Source organism: Agelaius tricolor, unplaced genomic scaffold, assembly GCF_023055355.1.
Source record: "Agelaius tricolor isolate 1412-34295 unplaced genomic scaffold, bAgeTri1.0.p SCAF_6, whole genome shotgun sequence".
NCBI lineage: Eukaryota > Metazoa > Chordata > Aves > Passeriformes > Icteridae > Agelaius > Agelaius tricolor.
Genome location: NW_027269266.1, coordinates 28,332,123 through 28,354,184, shown reverse-complemented (window position 1 = coordinate 28,354,184; position 22,062 = coordinate 28,332,123). Strand labels below are relative to the sequence as shown.

The following is a 22,062-nucleotide window of genomic DNA, read 5'->3' as shown; positions in this document are numbered from 1 at the left end:
TGATGTAAGGAACTGAACTTTACCCCAAGACATGCCTTCAGCTAAAATAGCCAATTACTATGATAGAGAGACAAGGAAAAGAAGCAGTAAGATAAAGTTAGAATGCTTTACAGAAAAGCAGAACTTCTATTCAGAAATAAATGTAAGTTTGAAAGCATCGGCTTGGGGCAAGGGGAATGGGAAAAATAAAAAATAAAATAAAAAAAGAGCTGCAAGGTAACTCATGAAGTAGGCAAATCAAAGGACTCTCAGTTTCATGTCCTTTTTTAAGTTGAAATAGAGCAAGATTGCAAACATTTCCATTTCAGCAGGAGGAAAGTGCCAAATATATTTATCAATGTAATAATAAAAATTCAATCCTGCTGAAATCTATAGGAGTGTCCTTTTGCTTCCATTTAATAACATTTTAATATTTATTGACACAGTTCAAATGCTGGACAATAAAAAAAAGTAGCAGTAATGATCATCTCTTTCAAAGGTTCATTTTTTTTATTCTTACCTTAACAAAAATTAAAGATTTTCAGAAGCAGACCCAAAAAAAAAAAAAAAAGTCAATGCGCCAAGACCCAGGAAGAAGATCTTTCTCTTTCCTCCTGATACTGATTAAGATACCAGCAACATGGGCTTTTTTTCATTATATACTGCATATAGCAAGGAAATTAGGCACAATGTTCAGAAAGAAAAATGATAGGATTTCTTGACCTTTTTAAAGTCAGGAATATCTGCTAGCACTGTCACGGAGAAAGACACCTTTTCCTTGGAATGAAGATGTTTTTGCTACCGTTGTTTGGGCACAGAAGTCACAATTAAATGTCAGCATCTGCCAAAGAAAGTGCATTACAGACTACAGTAGCTGCTTTGATGAAAACTATGTACTATTACTGTTTCTTATTTTATTATTTCTGGCCAGAGTAAAAACTTCATCCTGAAAAAGTGGCATTTATAGCTTCAGCTCTGCTTTAGCTCTGCTTTCTCAAAATGAAAAAGAACTTTAGTGTCATACACAATCAATTAATTTTAATAATTTTGTTCCTCGGGTCATGCTTTAACGACTTTCCCCAATTCCTCTTTACTGGCACATTTCCATTCATAGTTGATATGTGTCCAAATTGTTGAGTGTCCCAAGCATTCATCCAGCACCACTTTCTACCTGGGCTTCCCTAATCTGTTTCAACCATGATAATACGTTGATTATCAATGTCAATTTATGTCCACCTATGGCAAAGGAGTACATCTGTATAGTCACATTTTTTTTTCCTCTAATATATTTTCAGATATCTTTCCATCTATTTCTTTGCTAATAATACAACTAAGATGGTCCCCTTTAGATGTATTTCCCAGCTGCCAATCTGTTATTCTGATTTTTAAAAATTCTCTCACTTCAACATAGCCCATTGCTGTCACCAAACATTAAGATTCACTTTGCCCTATGTATGGGTTTTTTCATTGACTACTGTACTTCCACCATTGCCAAAACATAGGAATATTAAAAGGATTCCTTCATCTCACATGAGTCACATTTGTCACTTAAACTAAAAGAAAAAGTGTAGAAGAAAACTAAAATTCAAAAAGTAAATCTAAGAACTTTCCATCTAGATATGTGTCATCATTGTTCTCTTCAACAGGTCTTTGTAGTTTGAAAAAAACAGATAAAATTCTCAAACAGTGCAATCTTTGCTTTGAGCACTCACTTTCTACCAAGATTATTAGAGAAAATGCATTTAATCTCTTTATAGTTAAATAAACTGAAATCACAGCGTAAGTCTTCAAAGAATACCACTATAATCAAGCTGACAGGAAAAGATCAAAATCAGCAGGGTAAGCATATTTAAATTTAGGCAGGTACAGTTCTACAGAGAGCTGAAGTCCAGTATCTGCCATGGGTACTTTGAAAGGCACCAGCCTGTAGTTTGTCTTTGTGCTACTTCAATGTATGCTGAGCAGGACTGAGATCTTAAATTATGAAATTGAAATTTTAAAGAACCAAATTTCAGAGTATATGCCTATATGCTATATATTTCTGATAACATCAGCTCACAGTATATAAGAAATTTAGTTACTGACTATAACTTGTTCACTGCATACTATTTGCTGGTGCTAGGTGTATGACACCTTTCATCTACGTGAGCATTCAAAATAAATGTGAAAATACATGAACATAAAGTCGGCAGAGAAGAAATTAAGTTCTGTACACACAAACAATACATGGTATTCAAAAATATTGCATGTATGTATTGTAATAATGTATTTAATCCTTTCCACAAGGTGCTTTTGACCATATGTTTTAATAAATAACAGCTTAAAATTTTTATGTAGCAAAAGTGCCTTTGATGAACACAGTTTTAGGCATATTTTACTATTGAGACTGTTACTTCCAACAACATTAATTTGATTTTTAACAGGTACGACATGCATCTTAGAAAGAAGGAAGCTCAGTTTAAAGGCCTGTGAAATCAATCCAAAGAAGCATCACCAACAGGTCAGTAGAGGTGATTCTGCCCCTTTATTCCACTCTCATGAGATCCCACCCGGAAAACTGCATTCAGCTCTGGGATGCTCAGCACAGGGAGGACATTGATCTGTTGCAATGAGTCTAGAGGAGGCCCAAGAAGATAAGAAGGATGGAAGTGATGCCTTGAGGGGCTGACCCAGAACAGAGACTAGACAGAGCTAAGAGAATAAAGTAGATATCTATTAAAAGGTCTTAAAGGACACACCTTGGGCAGTCCAAGAGCCTGGCCAGGGCTACACCCAAGATGGATCCAAAATTGTCACAAAATGAATGACCAGTCACAAGGTCTCACACTTTTGTAAGCTTTGGTTCATTTGTATATTGGAGTTAATTGTCCAATCATAACTTGAGGTTATGAAGTTTCATCCTACTTGTTTTCTCTTCTTAAGTTCCCTATTGTTTATACCTTGTGGCATGAAGCTCATAAGGATTGTCCTTGGTTTCAAGCTGGAAAAGGATTGTTTTGTCTACCTACCCTGTGAAAGGAGCTTACAAACACTTAATATGAAGCTCAGAGCTACACCCCTAGGCAATACAGAATCTGAAATATATGAAAGGTAAAACTTAAGGCATCAGAAGATATCTCCTAGAAGGAAAGGCTGAGATAATTGGGATTGTTCAACCTGGAGAAGAGTAGGCTTCAGGGTAACCTAATTGTGGCCTTCCAATGCCTGAAGGGAGCCTATGAGAAAGATGGAGAGGGACTTTTCCCAAGAACGTGTAGTGACAGGACAAGAGGGAATGGATTCAAACAGAAAGAGCATAAGTTTACATTAGATATTAGGAAGAAACTCTTTATTGTGAAGGTGGTGAGGCACTGGAACAGGTTGGCCAGAGTTGTGGATGCCCCAACCCAGGAAGTGTTCCAGGCCAGGCTGGATGGGGGTCTGAGTAACCTGGTCTGGTGGAAGGAGTCCCTGCCCATGGCAGGCGGGTTGGAACAGATGATCTTTAAGGTCCCTTCCAACCCTAACCATTTTGCAAATCTGTGATTTTATAAATCAAGTTTAAAAGGTGCAGTATTCAAAACTGCAGCTGTCAAAAGAGTTTTACAGAAAATACTATGGGTTTACTAATGATGAGGGAAAAAAAAAGTCTTCATGGCCTTGTGGAGCACCCAAGAAGAAAAATGAAATCTCTTTGAGTATTTAAGCCACAAATTCTGAAAAAGTAATCCAGCTTGGTGCAACAACTCATCAGAGAAACAACTGTGATATAACAGCAAAATGCTGTGGAAATTGCTCTAGGGAACTGTGACCTGAGTTCTTTTACAATCCTTTCAAGATTGTAAAAGAACTCAGGTCACAGCACAAGGAGAAATTACTTGGGAGAAAGATACTTTCTAAAACAAGTAGTTAGAGGAATTTGAAAGACAAAAGTTGTATTTTGGAAAAAGCATTCATCCAGAAAATTAAAAGTTCACTTGGAGGAAAGAGGTAAAGCAGCACTTTTCTTTTTAATCTGGTTATATGCTTACTGCTAATTTCCTAGCAACTGTAGGTGAATCTTCTCTTATAAAACTAAGAAAACTGTTAAGAAGAGTCTTAAATTATTTAGATGCATAGGTCTGACTTAAGCTCAGAAAGCTTTGTGCTGTCACTTATCTATGCCATTTTTAGTGGCTAAATTGTGGTCATTTTTCATATCATAACCTGTGTATCATTTGATGGTGTATCAAATCTAAATGAGAGCTGACAGAAGGGATCGATAAATGCCACAGGAGAAAGGATTACCTGTTATGATAACTCTGAACAAAGAAAAGAAGTGATCTCTTCAAGACAGCAATGTCCACCCCCTTGGAGCTACAGAGAAGCAGAAGTAACATTAACAGGTCCTTCACTGATGTTCTCATGGATGCGAGTCTTTCCATAGCACTTGTCAAATACTTTGTAATCCCCTAATTTCTCAAATATTCAAACTGAGAAGAAATATATATCACTTAAAAGACAACTTTCTAGAAAAAAAAAACATTCAAGGAACAAGATTTAAGAGGTTTGTTGCCACATTGCCAAGCCATCATACTTCACCCCCATCCCTCAGCAAGCCTCTACCAAGAGAAGTGTGTGAAAATGAGACAAACAGCCACTCCATTTCTAAAGGAAATCCCTTGGCACAGGTCTGGGTACTGCAGATTATATAGCAAGGGGAGGTCTGGGAGCCATACATGACCACATTTGGAAGGCCACATTCCTAATTCATAATTTTGCTAACAGTAATATTTCATGGTCATACATCAGGATCATGAATAATGTCAGGTGTTCCAGGAGAAGAAAACATTCTAAACTGAAGTTTATAAAAGTTCTGTATTCCGAAATTGTGAGCACTTCATGTAACACCTACCCCTTCTATGAAGAGCATGGAGAGGCTGCCAGAAAGCCTAGTAGTTTATCCTAGGGTCATCTTGGGTGAAGCACCAGAATTACTTTCAGATAACCTCTTCCTGCCTCGGGACCTTCTTCCAGACCCATAGCAGAGGCACAGCCTAGAAACAAATTCACAGAGACCTCAAACAAGTTTCCTGGATCTCACCGATTTCCCCTAAGATACCAAGGGAGAACTAGACAAGATTTGCATCTGCAGATACTAATTTTTGCCAGTTAGGCAAGAAAGAAATTGAAGGGTAAAGATAGATATGTTCTGCCTAGAGGACACATATTCTTTTAGATATATCCTAGAGAACCTGACTAAGCAGTAAAAACATGGAAGTTGACACTGGAAGTCAGAACAGTCCCTTTCCACTCATCACTCCCAGACTTGCTCTTACATGAAAATCATCTCAGAGACATCAAAATTTTAGGCTAGATATATGTAAAGGTAACTTAATCTGATTCAGCAGAATAAAAAGATATGACATGTGACATGCTGCATACACCCTGACAATTAGGACAATTCAGATCTATCATAGCACCTGTATCCAACAGGAGAAGACACAACCTTTCCACAGCTTCAAGGTAAGAGGAAAATAATTGTAGCAGCATATGTCACAGTTGAGATGGCCATGATATACAGAGTATCACCAGACCTCATCAGGAGACTTCAAGCATCTGCCCCTTACAGAGTAACAACATACCACTTCAGAAGGCTGCTAGCATCTACCCCTCTTGCTCTTTAGCCCAGTCTTTTATACCCTCATGTTGATGCATTGGACCTGTGTGCCCTCTACTCCCTTCTGTGATTGGTCAGTGCACCTGGGCACTCCCTGGCTCATTACCTTCAATACTTTTCCTCTGCTTCTCACAGCTGTACCCATTGGAGGTGAGGCTCAGCCTCAGCCCCACTCCCAATTACCAAAAACTGTGTCCCTACAAATAATGACTTGTAATTCTACCATGCAAGACAGGCAAGTAAGCCCCATGCTCAGGTAGCACCATGGCCTCTAGAGCACACCTCTAGAGATTCCAGTTCTCCCAACATTCTTGTTCTCTACTCAAACTGTTGTCTGTCGCTCAGTAGATGCTTAGCTACTTAAAAAAGGAAAAAACTGAAAACTTTTTACACTGCAAGACATCCAGGCTTGATTTCAGACCAAACACAGCCATCCTACTCCTGGTGCTGCTATGTCAGCTCTCTCCTGACTATGACTGGGACAGATTATCAAGTGAAGTAGCATTGTAATGAACAAACAGAGCACACAACTGTTTATTTCAAGTGTCCACTCCAGGGTGAAAGAGGGAACTTGAGTGTTTCAAGCCACTTATTCAGTTCAGTCTAGGAATAAACACAAAGATGGAGCATTACCAAGTTACTTTGAATTATTTTTCTCTCTAGATCTCCTATCCATTGTGTATTTCATTCTGAAAAGCCAAATATCACAACTACTGTCTCCTAACACCTGCTCACTTCCCCATATTTTAAACACCTCAGACAATGTTTAGACCTATTCTCCTGGTCATGAGCAGGAAAAGGATCAGACACATGTGGGAAGTCATTGGCCTGGAGAAACAGAGGCTTGAGGATTAAATAGGAAATCTAGGCTGGTTTTGAATGTGTAACATGGGCAGAACCTGGCCAAAACTGCTGACTGTCCATGCTAGGAGCACACACTCATGCTGTTTAAGCGTCCTTCATCACTAAAAGGTGAAGGATGGAGCACCAAGCATGGAAGGCACTTGAGAAGACACTCATGCCTCTCATTGTCTCCAAGTTCTATATTTGTCTGGTCCAGAATTGTGTGCTGTGAGCTAGTAATCACTTGCATGCTGAGCAATGGCAGGGTGCCACTCAAGCTTTGCTGTTTTCAGGGTTTGGGGTTGTCATCTCCTTCCTGCCAGGAAAGATTGGCTACAAAAGACATTCATCTGCCCTGTAACTGGACTTCCATAAAAATTACACAAGAAGTACTAGAAGTTGCAGGCTGAGTGGTGGTTGGTGCATGCTTTGCCACTGGGAAGAATCCATTTATCCAGCAGGTTTTTGTGATTTGGGTGCCAAGCATAGCAGAAGTTGTCTCATGAAAAGAAAAGGGGTTTTTTTGGTTTTTTTCCTCTGCCTTTGCCCTTCTTGATTCTGAATAACTAAGAGGCCTGCAATTCAAAATTCTACATCATTCAGGCCAGCAAGAGGAAAAAAATTAAGCTAAGACTTGTCCATGCTGTCTGTGGTTTGTAGAGGACTTTCTGTTCAGAGCTGTGAGACTGACTGGAACTCAGGCTGCCACAGGGAGTTGGAAAAAGCTATGGGAAAATGTTGTCATCTTATTGCAGGGGTTCCATACTGCTGTCTCCTTATGGCAAAAGTTTCATACTTCCTTGGTGTTTCTCACGGGCAGCTCCTCAGAGCACTGATTCTTTCTCACACTCTCTCCTTCTCACATCTGGGGTAAGATTACTTTCTACACTATCTTTATTTTCTTTTATTCTATCCCCCTACAGGAAAAAATGTAAGGAAGAACATCCTTACTCATGAAAGGAAGCACCATCATGCATTGGAAGGTCTCGTACCAGCACAGACTGTACCAATACTGGCTCAGTGTTGTCCCCTTATTGTGTATATCATTTTGATTACCCATGGCTTCATAGTCCCCAGGCCAATGTAACAGCCAGCTGTGTTCTCTGGGCACAGAAGAAGAAAGAAAATCAGTAGAAAATTAATTGGATTGTTGGACAATATAGCCAGCACCTTGCATTCTTAAAAATATTTAGCCATCTTGATGAGCCTACAGGAAGCTGTCATAACTTGGGATGTAAGCCTGAGCATCTAGAGGGTATGAAGTTGTACACAAGTTCCTACTTGGTGTCACAATCAAGAGCAATTTCCCCACAAATAAACTCAGATTCATAATTTTAGAGTGGCATCTAACATTTCTCCATGCAGGAAAATGAATTCCAGTCTTTATGAACAATCATGCATAGAATTTTATGTCTTAAACACAGTCACAGTACTCCACCTTACCTAAATAGAATTTATGCCCACTGGATACAGTAACTAGTGGGTTAGTGGAATCTGACTGAGAAGCAAACATTCTTTCTGCATGAATCATGCTGCTGAAACAGCAGATTGAAATTATTTTAGAGAGGAATGAAGAGTTTAGGTTTCTCTTATTGGTTCGATAAGGGCACAGCTTCTCTCTAATTCACTGTTCCAAAAAGTGAAGTGCTTGAATGTGCTTTCTTTCTTTCAGCTTCTTTACTTCAATTATTCAATTCAGTTATCCAAACTGTCCCCAAGGCTTATACACAAAATCTGCAATTACCTTCTGTGGGCCAGTAATAAGAAAAAAAGGGAAACACACCCCATTCTATAACAAAATGGCAAATTTTACAACCTTACATAGAATGGAGGGCTCTCCTGTTGATGCTTTCTTGTTCCAGGAATTATGCATTCAATAGTGAATAAATTCTATAATAATACTGAAACTGATTTATTTCCACTGGAACATGGAAGATGATTCCTTCTAATCGGGAACTCAGCACCAAAAGAGAGTGGACCTTCAAAAAAAAGCATGAAACAATCAGGCTTTTGCTATTATTTGATGTAATTGTCTATCCAAGCATAAATTATTCAAGTCTGTATATTGTATACATTTCCAGCACAGTTCGCATATGGATATTCAAATAACAAAAATGTGATTTTTTTGTTTGGGTTTCTTATTTTTCACTTTGAGACTGTCTTTATTAGATCTTTCAGTACTTTTCTCACTCATGATACATCTCATAGCTACGTGAAAGGGATGTTTTCTTCTACGGTACCAAAGGTGTTGGTATGACAGGCAGGATGGAGACAGAGCATTCTTTGATTACATATTCACTTCCCACTGCTCTCCAGTGATAATTCTCTGTTAGAGATAGTGATTCTAGCTGCCATCAGCCAAGATGAACTTGCCTAATCCAATTGTCTGTGTTAACCTTGATATCCAGCTCCAAAGCTTCCACTTGCTTCCCAGAAATACTTCCAATTAAAACACTAAGATTTTACTGGCTTTATCCTCACATGCATTTTTTATTTCTCCTTCTTTTTTTGCAGAACTGTAATAAAATAGGCAAAGCTTCTATTAATTTTCAGATGCATTACAAAAGAAAAAGAAATGTAACTGAAATAACAGTATTCCAATTTATTACTATTAGGAAATGAGAACCACAGCATTGAGTAACATTGCAGTTACTAAGCTAAAGAGTCTCCTCATCTATTGCAAATTGAAATTTTTTTTTCTTGCCTAACCTACCCTTTATTTCTTCTAGCAACACTGGTTTTATTGTCTAATCAATACAATTTTTAATGACTGATGCAGAATGCAACATAACTGGTTTTGAGTACCAACTGCAACATGCATTACAGAATTACTTTCACTTTAAACAATTAACCAGCTGCAAAATGGTCAAAACCAAATGAAATCCTCATTCAGAGAGGATTTCTACTTTTAGTAGTGCCATGGCCAGCACTATTCTATACCAGGATAAATGTAGAGAATTCAGCTGTAGCAGTCATCTTTTAAAACAGAAATATTGTTAGTAGTACCTTCTTTCATAACAAATGACAAATAGATAATAAAATGAAACAGGTGAAAAACCTTGAAGTTTATTTTCTATTCATGTTAATCCCCTATATTTAATTACTGGTTTCTGACAAAAACTTCCTCACCAAAATGATTAAACAGTATTTGTTTTTTCCAGAAATTTCAATTTTACAGAGAAAGTACCACAGAATTTACATTATTTTTTTAAATCACCCTTATAACTTTACAAGAATTCAATTACTATTAAAATTCTGGGGCCTGGATGACAATATGCAATTAGATTTAATTCAGTATAATTAGACTGAGCCAATAGCTAACACATTTTCAACTTGACGCAAGTCAGATTTTCTCTTTTTTTTCCCTTGCTATGTGTCAGCAATAACAGTTCTGTTAAGATCAGTATAGTTAATTATTCCTTTGCCTAACTGAAGCAGCAACATTACTGGGAAAAGTCTCTAGACAAGAGGATAACAGCCTGCATACAAAAATCTGACAGATCATTGCACCGATGTACAGTAACTGCTTTAAGGGTGAAAAATAATTGTCTTTGCTTTGCTTTATGTCTGCTTGGCACGTAGTCCACATCCTGTTATGAGGTTGGACTTAAAACCCAATTATGAACAAAAAAAAGATACATATATTAGACCTCAGTTCTGGCCTTGCCTATCTATGCATTTCCCATTCACTCTGGAATTGACTCTTCTCATTCACATACCATAAATGACAGATGTTGGTATTTTCACCATATTGATTTCAACAGACTTGGAGCAGGAAGCTATTTAGTGCTTTTTTTTCACAGAGGTGAGTAATATAAAATGACCATATACATAATACAGCAATGGCAACCTAAAGATGAGACAGCCTTATGATATTTTAAGAAAACTACTTTAGGTTACATATCACATAGTTAATCAGTTTTATGCAAGATAATCACCCTCAATCAGAGTAAGCAAGCAGAATTCAAAACCTTTTAAAATGTGGTTTACTTTTAATTTGTTTTGATTACATTTATGGCCTTAAAATACAAAAAAATATGCCTTTTTAAATTGTCTCTCCTGAAATACTTGGACTGAAATCACTGAAAAAAATCCATATCTTTTTTGTCTTAACATGATAATGGATTTATTATGTTGCTTCATTATCTAACAGAAGTGTCTTTAGAGCTGACATTTCTATGCATAAAACCTAAATTATGGTCCAAATGTCAGCTGAAAAAGACTCTCAGTTGTGTCTCCTGCTGTCTCTCCGGCTCAGTCTCTTTTACAAAAACAGCAATACAAACACTCCACAGAAATAAAAAGAGTGAGGAAAAAAGATGCATACAGACTCCACAGGCAGCCAACATCCCAGCAAATCTCCTCAAAAGTATGGATGACCATTCTGAGGGTAAGTACATGTGAAGCTGTGTCAGAAATGACAGTCAATTTGTCACTACAAAGTCAATGCAACAAAACCCTTCCAGATTTCTCACAGGCATTGTATACAGACTCCCCATAAAAATTGCAGTGAAATTGTGGAAGTAGCTCAGTTGCTACTCTGTGGCCTAAAGAAAAACTATTTCATTTGCCAGACACCCAGAAAAATCTCCTACGCATACCAGCACGCTCTGTTTGCATGTAATCAGAGTACACTGAAGAAGCTACAAACTTATATTTAGGCATCACTAAGGAAAACTAGTGATGGAGGGAATAGAAGCATGCAGACAGTTTGATGTAGGGATAATGTACCCAGAGTGCATGCCAAAATCTGCTAAATTTATATAAAGGTAATTTGGAAAAGATGGCAGCAAAGAATAATCAGGAATTATCTTTTATATGCTTTTCTAGCTCCTCCACCTCTCTGACTGCCTGTCTAAATTGAATCAGCTCCTATGGTTTGTGCTAATGAATCAAAGAACAATCCACTGCTGCTAGATCCAGTCCCAGATTCCATGCTCCATGCCATTTCTGCTCTGGCTGGGAAGGAAATGAATGTACTACAGACTTCCATGCATGTCTTCAGTAGATCTTAACCTTGAACAGGGCTTTCACAAGTTCTCCTCTTAATCTGATCTGTTTCAACAGCAAACAACAACCAGCCCATCAAAGAGGTAAAAATTTCACTTGCAAAGGTGACATCCTGATCTCATTATAAGCAATTGCAAAACTCCTCACGGACAAGTAAAATCCTTGACCTCTTCAATCAAGGTCCTAGTACTGTTAATATTAGTGTCACCCTCAGCAAATTTTTAGAAGATGTCATTTCCTTTCACCTTCTTTTGAAATCTGCATTTTCTTCATAATCTGGATCAGTATAAATGACATGCATTAGCACAAGGAAGAAGGATGGTTGATCAGCTCTCAGAAGTCCTAAAGGAAGTCTCATCGCATTAATAGGCTGATACTGATCCAGTCACATGTATCTCACTAAAATGCTACAAAAACCTAGGGTTACACACCCATTAATAACATTAAACGTGTCCCTTTTTTCACTAGCTTCTGAAGAAGGCCTCTGCACCAAAAAAATCCACTTACTAACTTCACTTTTCAGTCAAAAGGAAGCCTTGAACTCTTGCCCCAACTGTTCAAAAGATAGCAATACCTAACGACATTTTCATAACAGAATTTCTTTTTTTGGAGGGGGGTGAAAGCATACAGCCAGATGGAGTGGAAGACAAGGTGTATGTCATGGCAGAGAACAAATATAAACACTTCACAGTCTTCCAAGAGACTCTGAGTAAGCAACCTGGATATACTGAGAGCAGTTAAATATTCTCTTAGGTGGTTTCTTCATTCACAGTCTTCATAAGAGACTAATGTTTGAAATAGGAGAGCTATCACCCCTTAAAGATTCTACTTATCTTTTCTTTGTTACACTCTGCTCAACTGTACTTGGTGTTCTGTGCAGACTGTCCACCTTCAGGCATGGAATGTACACATGCAAGAGGAAGGGACTGCTAGGCTGGTACTGCAGTGGGTACCCATAAATTAAACCTACAAATGTAATTTACAAATGAAAATACCTTTCTCTGATTCATACCTTGGCTTGGATTCCCCCCCTGAACTATTCACTCTTGTAGGCTGTGGTCCTGATTGCCACAGGATTGCATCTTGACAATGTCTTTACTCTGTAACTGTGAATGAGATTCAACTTCAGTGCCTTGCTGCTTCCTAATTGCTCTGATTCTTATGGAAGGAAAACTGAGTACACTGAGGCCAAAAAGAATCCTATGGCAACCTCCAGCTAAATCCCTGGTGTTAATAATGGAATTGAGGAGAGAAACCTAAACCACATTAGAGGACTATGATGTGTTTCAGGTATTGAAAATCATTTTCCCTTGCAACTCACTGATCTTTCAATTTGTAATACGTAGAGTAATTATTTATATCCCAAGTAAAACAGGTTCAACTCCAAATGAAATATCAAAAATGTGCTTAACTAATAGTACAACTTTTTAATCAGTGTTGATTTTATTGGCTGCCAAAAGGGGAAACACAAAAGATTGGAATGGCAACTGGACGTATTTTATATTGTCCACACATTCCTTTAGTTTTAACCTATATATGGACAACTGAAGAGCTATCTATCTATGAAACAAATGAATAATTTACACATATTATGCAACAAATAGTTACTACGTGCAGCTGCCATCTGCAGCTGCCTTTCCGTTGCAGCTGTGTCACCTTTCACCAAAGCTTGTGGAGCAGTGTTTGCCTCCCTGTCCTTGGCACTGTAAAAGGTTGAGGCACCAAAGGCACTGTGTAGCACCACTTCCTTTATGAACAGGCTCAGGCTCAAGTGTTCACGTATCTTGTATGCACACAAGATTGGCATCCTTCAGGACTGCCAATTTCTCTTGTGCACTGGACATCACCTTTCCAAAATACTCTTTAGACCAGGTCTTCACCTCTCTTGCAGGTTCATAGAGCATAGAAACAAAATCTGGACTCAGTGAACAGGACAGTAGAGGCTCATGCATGCTCAGACTAAGTTAGAAAACCAGACTCAAGTCAGAATAAAACCCCAAGGGTGACAATCATCCATTCTAGAGAAGGAGCACTCTGTACCTCGAACAGAAATGAGCTAAAAGACTGAGCATCTCAGGGCAGAAAGCAAATGAAGAGATATAGAATCCATCATCTTCAACTCCAAAACTGAGGAACTGAGGACAAATAAAAGACATACTGTAAGGAAACATCTTCTTACTGGCACTTCTGAGCTACCTTCAGTGAAAAGCATTTCATTTTCTTAAATAAACATAGTTTACAGTTATGCAATAGATTTAAAACAAACTATCCTTATAGTTGCTACATATCATAAACAAACTTCAACAATGTATCATGATTTGTGAATGACCAATGTTAACATGATATTGAAAAATACCATTAACAATAAATTACTGGAAAATAAGAACAAATATTTGCTTCCTATTACTTTTCCATCTCATAATCAACATCATACATTGAGTTAATGCTAATTAATTCAAGTAAACATCTGCTTGAATGTTGTGTAACCAAAAGTTTCCAATCGCTTTTCCCTATAAAGGAATGTCTAAATTGCATATCACCTTGTCCACCCAGATACCCAACAGCAAATGATAAGGAAAAGTGAGGAAATGCAATGCAACCATGTGAATGGTACCTTCTTGAAATATTCTGAAGCCTCCAGAATATTTGCTGGTTAGGGACATTCTGATTCAGAAGCATTATATCTCTGCTTTCTAGCCTTTGGTAGTTTTTTTTCTTCTTTTCTTTTTTATCTAGGAATTTGTCTAAATCTTTCTTTGACCTCATGTTAACTTTTTGCATTGACAAACTTCTTTGGTAGAAAGTCATACAACTATATATTGTACAAAAATGGAGAAGTATGGAGAAGTGTGGGTATATCCTCACAGGAAAGGTCTAAGCTGGCCTCAAAGTATTGAAACATTAGTTTTGAGCAGTAGTTAAGCACTATTTCACTGTAAGTTTTTTAGCTGCTTGAAGATGAATCTATAGATTAGCAGCACAAATAAACTTTGAATTTATTATTAAAGTTGTAACAATATATTCAACACTAGCACAGCCTTACCCAGCACACACTGATGTTCACAACATAACACATTCATTACAAGTTCCATTGAGTAAGGAAAAAATTCTTTGGTCGTGTATGATCATCCTAATTTAAAAACTCAAAACCAAAAGGAGAAAATGAAAGGTGATTTCATGAAGTGATGTTAGCTCTAAATTGCCTTACTCATCTATCAGTTTCAACAAACAATATAACATTAAGTGATTCAGCAATGCAACATTCTCTGCCTATTTATCTGGAAATCATTACTGAAGCTTTGAAGCATGAAAAATATGTTTTATCATAGAATAGCCTAATGTTCAGTCTTTACATGAGAGCTATCTTTAATTTAACTCAACGGATGTATTATGTACCTTCTACTTAATTGTGGCAACTTAAAGAACATTTTCTTACTTTTGAGGAGACTGGAAAACTGATGAACAGTCATTCCTTTAATTTGAATTCATATGGAAAGTTCATGTAAACAGCATGCTTATAGGACACGGCATACAATCCTCAACAAATCTGACCCAGAACTCTTTTGTAAAAGGGGAAAAGCCTCACTCCTGTGATGCACTAAGCTCTCTCAGCTAAATGGTTCAGCTATGAGTATGCTGCAAGCCACAATACTTTCTATTGAAGTTTCAACAATACCCTAAGTAGCTTTAAATTAGCTAGTCTGAATACTGGTGAATATAAACCAACAATATTACAAACACTCTGGTAAATATGTGCTTAATTTACCAATTTGGAGATTATTAGACTACATCCCAAGTCTTTTGCCATTTTTCATTGGTATAGTTGTTCATTCACAACAGGTTTTGATTACTTTCAAAGCTACATTTTGCCTACTAACCATTAGCTGAATACTAAGAAAGTAACTGCTGCAACTAGATTTAGGTACCATCAGTATTCATGCAATTCATACCAGGATTCATACAATTTTCAGGACAGGGAAACTTTAATTTGATACATATTTTCAGTATGCAAGTAATATTTCTAACAGCAAGTCCTATGGGGCTATTTTAGGTAGTGAGATAAAGAACTGAAAGTTATTTTCCAGCTTACATGCTTTTTAGAAAGTGTATCATTTTTATAACTGAATCTCTTTTTAATGTTATTTTTATCACAAAATTACAAAATACATGTGTCACTTAATTATAGTATTATCTTTTTTTTTTCCACATAAATAAATTCTAATAGGAACAACTGCTCTAAATGAAGCATGTACTGACTTCCAGCAGTGAAGACACTATTTCGCTTTTGTTTTTAAGCTGCTCTGGGAGCAGGAAGATGCTGGTGAACTGAAGATACACAGCAGCTTACAAATTACTGTTCCCATTTAGTCATGTAGACCAAGCTTCATTTGTGGAAAAGCAATTTAATGGAAAACCAAACACTAGTGTTTTCAAAACTAACATTTTATAGTCAGATTCAAAACATTTGCGTGTATTACACATTTACACAGACTTACAGAGGAATTTGACACTGAGACCAGTGCTTTGGGCAGGCTTAACTATGATGCTGTGTTTGCATCAAGTTGGTCACCAAGAAGTAAAATGGCATGTTTTTCTCTTTTTTGGAATTCTGAACTGACAATTACATTTTTGTTAAAAAGACAGCTATTTCAATATTTATATGAAGAAACTTGCACCAGTGGTACACAAACATGACTGACTGCAGCTTTTCTCTGGAGCCATGACATGTTTATTTCCAGTGTTTTGGATCACATCTTTGTCATGACAATGAACAAGAGGCCTTAAAACAGTATATTATTTGCATCATTCATGGTAGAAACTTCTATACAGTTGAGGCATAGCTATTTTACACAAATATCAATGCAACTTAAGTGTATGAAGGGATGAAATTGCCTTCCAAGACTGCTCTGGTGTTATGACAGAGAACAAGCTGGCATCTCTTTCTGAACAAAGTAGGTGTTCCTGGTACAAAACACATATGAGCTGGGACCACTGATACAGAAATGTATTGGACATGAGAGAAAATTTAGAGACACTAAGAAATAACTTCAAAAGATACAGAGATGCTGTTGCAGAGCTAGGTGTGTGGGGAGAGAAGATAGGAGCAGGACAAAACATTTGAGTAGGACAGGACATTTGAAAAACCTAAATGTGAAATACCTTCCTTTTTTTGTTCATGAGTTGTCATCACAGCTACAGGCCTTTGTGAGCTTGCAAATTAAATCCTGAATAACTGTCACAAAACTATTCTTCTGTCACAGAAAACAAAATGTCAAGGAATTAAAGCTGACAATGTTGAAAGACAAATATTTAAAATTCCTCAGTTTCTGTGTCAGCACTTGTTCTGTGCTGTTTGTGACAGAAAATCTCAACAACTTTTGCATCAAAAACGCACATTCATGCATTTTCATATGTCAAAAGGTCTCCACAATCCACCTCACCACTTCTTCAAAGATTGGCTTGTTATAGATATTTGTCTACACTTAAATTCCCATGTTGTTTAACAGTGGCTTTAGACCTCATCAGAGCACTTAAAAATATAAACTGCTGTGGGCTCGGGGTAGATATTAAAAGATGAATATGCATTTTGTGCATTACGAGTAATACCCGGTTTTGGTTTTTTTCTATAGGAGTGATAAGCATGAATGATTACTGATTGCTATTATGTTCCATTTCATATCAAAACTCAGACATTTTAGATGAGTCAAAACAACTGTACCTTTGCTGGAAACTACTTCCTCACGCCCTGCGCTGCCAACCGGGAAGCTGCCGGCCGGGATGCACACACCGCTTTGGCACCGTAAATACAACTATACAAAATTCTGGCCACCCACCCGGCACGGGAACAGGACGGGACGGGACGGGACGGGACGGGAACGGGACGGGACGGGAACGGGACGGGACGCACCCGCCCTCCGCCTGCCGCCTGCTTCGGGCACTCCGACACCGGCCGGGCGGCGGTGCCCGAGGAGGGCGCACCCCGGCGTCGCCCACCTGTTCGGCCGCCCGGGGCAGCTCCCCCGGCGCCCTCCGGAGCTCCGCGGTCCCAGCCGGGAGCTGGCACCGCCCGCTGAGCTCCAGCAGCCGTTCTCCGGCCGGCACCCCGACTCTGCCACGGCCCCGCAGGACGTGGGGATCGCAGAGGATCCCCCGGACCCCGAAACGCACCACCCGCCTGGCAGGGCAAGCGCCCGGGGAGCTGCTCTTCCACTCACCCTCCCGCCAAGTAAAACTTGCCAGAGGCGTCGGTGTCCTCCCTCCCCCGCCACCTTGCCAGCCCTTACACGGTGCAACTTCCCGAAACCTCCCCGAAGGTCCCAAAAATACCGCCCCGGCAGGTCGAGGACAACGTCCGGGCGGCGGGACCGGCCGGCCCCGCACTCGCTGCCCGCCGCAGCCTGGCGGGACGGAGCGGAGCGGAGCGGAGGGGCAGCCGGCCGGTGCCACTCACCTTCCCGCTCCTCCGCCTTATCTCTTCGCTCGCGGGCTGCAACTTCCAGCGCTTCCCCCAACTGCCATCTTCCACCGGATCCACGGGGGAAGGAGCGGCGCGGCGCGGGGAGGAAAAGTTGCGGCGGCAGCGGCGGCGATTAGGTGGCGGTGAGGAGGCGATTAGGTGGCGGTGAGGAGGCGATTAGGTGGCGATGAGGACGCGATTAGGTGGCCATCGCGCCGGCGGGGCGAGCCTGTGCCGTGCGCGGCGGGCGGGCGGGCGGGGCGGCGGCGGCAGCTGGCGCGGGGCTGCGCGCTGCGATCGCCGCCCGTGGCGACGCGGGGAGGATTTGCTAAAAATAGCGGCTGGCTCGGCTCGGCGCGGCGCGGGGGGAGGCGGGGAGGCGGCCGGGCTGCAGCGCTCCCCGCCGCGGCCGCTGGGGGCCGAGCGGGCCGGGCCTCGCAGCGCCCACAGCGCCGGGCGGGCTCGGGGCAGAGCGAGCCCCGGGCGGCGCTCCGGGCTCGGAGCTCCGGGGCTGCGGGGCACGGCCCGCCGAGGGACCGGCTGGCGGCGGAGCCCTGGGTTATTGCACGGCACCCTTGCCGCTGGTGGCCCCTGCCAGCCCTCGGGGCAGGGCACACCTGCCCGCCCCGCCAGCCCAGGGACGGCGCTGGGGCAGCGGGGCCCGCAGGGGCGGAGCGGGGACGCGCGTCTGAGACCGCACCGCGCTGCTTCCACCGCGTCCCGGCTTTCGGCGGCACAGGGAGAAAAGAGGTGGTACAGGCTGTGAATGTGATTCTGATCCCCTGGGCTGTCACAGCCCGGGATGATTGCGCGTTTCTCTAGTGCTCCCTTCCTCTCATGGTCTTCTTATCAGTCTCTGTATTTCTTAGTATCTTCAACTAGAGGATGCCCACCTTTCTGAACGCACACTCAGTCTCTGGTAGCGATCAAGAGTCTCCAGAATTCTCTTTTCCTAAATCAGCTTTATACAGCATATGACACTTTGGTCAATGGAATCTCTCTTAGCCACGTTTATTTCTAATCTAAGTTTTTTGATAGATCTCTTTATTACTCAGGAAAGAAAATGTCGCCTTTTATTTCTCCCCTTCCAGGGAAAGATGGGAAAGATTAGGAGTTTAGTTCTTGGATATCTAAGCACTCAAAAAAAAAAAAAAAAAGTCTTCTACCTCAAGTCTTTGGAAGTTTCATGCTGCATTTTAATTGATTTTTTTGAGATTGATAGTATTTATTCTTTCTAGATTGTATCACTTTCAGATGTGCTTTTCTGAAACAAATGTTTCAAATTGTTGTTTCCAAGACTGATGAAGAGCTAGTTAAGCTAGAAAAAAGGTAAAGCTGCTGAAAACAGAGGTTTGGAATTTGGGCCTGAATGTCATTTATTATTGCTCAAGGAATAAAACAGATTAAAACTCAAGTGTGGTAAGCAGTTGTTTTTGTGACCCTCAAAATAAATCTCACTTCTCAAAACTAGAAATAGAACTGTGTCTGAGTATGTTTCAACTTGGAGAGGAATCTCATTAGTTTGTTTTGGTTTGTGTTTTAGTTTGGGAGTCAGTTTCAGTGGTATTGCTGGCTGTTAAGTCATGGAGTGCCATGTGACAGATCCAAGTCCAGACTGGCTAATGAAATCACACAGCACGGTTTCCTTGACAGATCAATACACTTCAAACTGATCCATAACTTTTGTTTCATTATATACTCTTGCCCTCTGTCTACTCGAAGGAAGCATCAGCATTATAATTAGGTTTCAAAAGACTAGTCACTATTCTAATGCTATATTGGGAACTCCGGAATTTATATTGGAAAACAACAGGCATCTCTGAGACACCTTCATGTTTGGATACTGCTGTGCTTGCTCCACTTATTTCCACTCAGTGCTAACAAATATAATAAAGTGGTGGTGCATTGTAGTTATATTCAACAGTCTTTATCTTGCTTTTGCTATATCTACTCATGCTGTTCCATTTCTTCATTATCTACTTCTAATCCTACAGACCAAAAAATGATTTATAGGCTTGACTGACTTGCTGGAGTGAATATGTGCAGTTCTTCATTCAAATGTAGCATTCCCTATGTTATCACTGTCTTTCTGAGTTATTACAAACATTTACTGAAAGTCATGGGGATGACAAAAGAATGTGCTGTGCCTGCATTATAAGCTTAATTTATAAAACTTGAGATGGGGTTGCTGAAATCTTTAAAAGACTTTATCCCTAAAAAGAGACACACATCATCCTTGAAGCTTCATCTCAGCCACATTGTGAACTGGTGTCTGCTGACTTTGAAGGCTACAATGCCCTTCAAATATACTTTAATTTGCAATAATTATTGGATTTTTGAATGGAAAAAAACTTGCATATTTATCACACAGATCATTAGAATGGTCATTTTTTTGGGAGGGCCACAAACACTTTTGGAAACCGCACTAAAAAAGAAGAATTGTCTCCTCCATGTTTCCTTACTTTACATAGTGCCTAGTGAAAGCACTAGGAGAAAAAACATAAACATTTTTTCTCTTTTTTTCCCCCAGTCAAACAGAAACACTGAAAATATTGAAAACTAATATACATAAAACACTGTAACATTCAGTAAACCATTTGACACATATTTTAGTATGGTTAATACTGTGGAGAAATAGATTTTGGAAATTCCATGCTTTTGCTGGAAACTAACTTAGGTATTAAAAAGGCCCTGAGGTATAACAGCTCATCAAGCAGTACCCAAGACACATAAAGTGGTGAGCAATTCTTTCACTTTGATACTGAAAGGGAACAACTAGGATATTCTGTACTGTGTGACCATTAAAAATTAAGATGATATTCAGCTATATCCCTTTCCAATAAAGTTCATAAATCATCATTTCACAAAAAGTTAAACCAATCAAGATGAACAGAAAAACCCTTGGACATTTAACAAGACCAAACTGAACTTCCAATGTACATGTGCTTGTTAAATTGTGGACCTGAGTAAGATTATTTTACTAAAAAAATTGCATTAAGTCCTTCTTTAAAATTCTAAGATTTGTCTTCCCTAAGAAGACCATCAAAATTTGGTGAGATGAAGGGGTGTAACTTATTTGTGATATCTGTTAGACTGAGAATTAGTTAATAGCTCTTCTTTTGGGTGCATCTTCCAGTCTTTTAGCAAGTACCTTTCTCAGTAGCTCATAAACCTTTTTTACGTGTTTTAGATAGGGTATAATTGTTGATTTTGTTTACAGAAAGTGGTTGGGTGTTTTCCTGGGAAAAGATCAGCCATGCAGCTGATCGGTTTTACACAATTTCTAAATAACCTCTTAACTGCCACAGTTAATTGCAATCTAAGTAAATTAACACAGATGCCAACATTTTAAAGATAATAGGATTTTTCAGACTAACATTAAAAAAAATAATTATTTTATATATATTAAATGTCTTATGATAATATATTTCCCACACACCAGAGATAATTTAATGTGTGATTAGTTCTTTCAGTGCCTGGGCTTTCAGGAATGTGTACACAAACCTACATTCAACAAGACTATTCAGGTGGTTAAAATTAAACATGTTATTACACATCTGTTTTAGTGCCAGGAGTCAGCCAATATTTGGAAATTTGTGGGCTTTTTTAAAAAACATGATAAAATCAAGTGGTGTTTGACCCTGACCTATTTGTATGCAGAGAATTTAGACATATCTTGTTTCTGTGAATGCAGCAAGTCATGAAATGAGTGACCATACCAGTCTGCTCACTCATAATGCCAACCCTACACACAACCATGCCCCCAAAGTGGTTCTTCTACTCACACAAGCAAGGGTGTTTAAGTGCCCCTAATGCTGTGGTTCTGTGGCAGCACAGAACTCACAGTCATATAAAAAGGGGATCTAAATACAATGCTTGGGTGTCTGCTGAAAGATTCCCCATTAGTTTTTGAACTAACTGGAGCTGAAGCTGAGTCCTGTCCTTGCTTTCTATACTACTCTTGATTCTGAATCATCTTCTGCCCATATCATAAACACCTCTGATTGTTGCAGTTTTGCCTGCTTTTGTCCAAATTCTTTTTTCCCATTTTTGATGTTGCCTAACTATCTGAACTTTGCTTTGAAGACATTGGTATGTCCCATTATAGTGGTGCAAGGGACCTCTCAGTTATTCT

General features: G+C 39.5%; 1 protein-coding gene across 2 annotated transcripts in view; it reads right to left on the bottom strand.

The window, feature by feature from the left end:
• Positions 1 to 18,256, bottom strand: part of HDAC9 (histone deacetylase 9) — a 455,819-nt gene extending 437,563 nt beyond the window's left edge. For both annotated transcript variants that reach the window (XM_071429136.1, XM_071429143.1), the window contains exon 1: positions 17,922 to 18,256. The gene's annotated coding sequence lies outside the window, so the exon portion shown is untranslated. The remainder of the gene's footprint in view (positions 1 to 17,921) is intronic.
• Between the last annotated feature and the right edge of the window lie 3,806 nt (positions 18,257 to 22,062).